The 1,124-nt window shown below is 41.5% G+C and overlaps 1 long non-coding RNA gene across 1 annotated transcript; it reads left to right on the plus strand.

Annotated features, from left to right (window-relative positions):
• On the plus strand, positions 1-422 carry LOC103627014 (uncharacterized). Its single transcript, XR_553314.1, has 3 exons — positions 1-41; positions 145-225; positions 341-422. It is a non-coding gene; the product is annotated as an uncharacterized lncRNA (long non-coding RNA).
• The last annotated feature ends 702 nt before the right edge of the window (positions 423-1,124 follow it).

A 1,124-nucleotide genomic window follows, 5' to 3' on the forward strand; every position in this document is an offset into this window, starting at 1 on the left:
CATGACCGTATCCACCGAATTGGGCAGTTCAAGCCAATCAAGTTGAGTAGAGCTCGCAATTCTGATTAGTTGAATCAATCGAAATGTTTTCCCCGGTGCAACACCCCTCTCCTTTCTAACTACCTTCCGGTTGTGGTTGGGCAGGAGCACTAGGTTTGTGATAAAGGGCACGGTTGAAGAGCGCATACTGCAACTGCAACAGAAGAAGCAGCTGGTGTTTGAAGGGTAACAGCTAGACCTCCTCCATCGTCCATCCAGTAATGCGTACTAATTTTTATTTGAGTGCCGCTGTTCTGTGAATGCTGATGCTATGCTGCCCTGCCTATTTCTCTTTCTCCAGCACCGTGGGGGACTCACCGGATGCCATGTCGAAGCTTACAGAGGCAGACCTCAAGTTTCTGATCTAGATCTAAATGCTGACGTAGTTAAGCATGAGTAGGGAGGGCAGGCTATGCTAGGACTAGGAGCACTGACTTGTTGGAAGTTGGAACCCTGACGCTGCCGCTGCCATATCACCAGTACGGATGGGGTCGGCGGTGCGTAGATCGACTGCTGATGTGCTTGTTAGAACTGATGTACCAATTCTTTTAATCAAAAACAGATAAACTTGTGGCAAGCGTCATTGCGTCAGGAAGTTGACCTCCTGAAGTTATTTGATATTGTATACTGATAAGTGATAAACTAGATTATGTAGTTTCTATGATTTTTATCATATTGATCCCGTAACAACGAACGAGCATATAACTATTGTGTTCTAGGAATCGACATATTGTGCTTTTTTTGTGTTTCCATGTACATTTATCTCCACCTTTTGTTGTGAGGGTTTCAGCCCTGGGCAATTCCTTTTCCCCCTTATATATAAAAAATGGTGGACCTCATGTTTAACTTCATTTTAACTTACCTTTTGTTTTAACTGTATGTTACTTTTTGCTTTGTATGAAGATCTATATAGCTACCATAAGATTTATTCTCATGTGACTGACTATTCACTGAAATACTTGTTAATTGGCAAAATGGATTTGCAACTTAGAATGCACTTTCTGGAAATGTTCTGTGTTACCACAGAATTGCCGAGTTTAAAAAATTATATTTGCCACTTGATGTCTAGCTTTATAGTTTTTCTT

The sequence above is a fragment of the Zea mays genome, chromosome 5 (assembly GCF_902167145.1).
Source record: "Zea mays cultivar B73 chromosome 5, Zm-B73-REFERENCE-NAM-5.0, whole genome shotgun sequence".
In the NCBI taxonomy this organism is placed as follows: Eukaryota; Viridiplantae; Streptophyta; class Magnoliopsida; order Poales; family Poaceae; genus Zea; species Zea mays.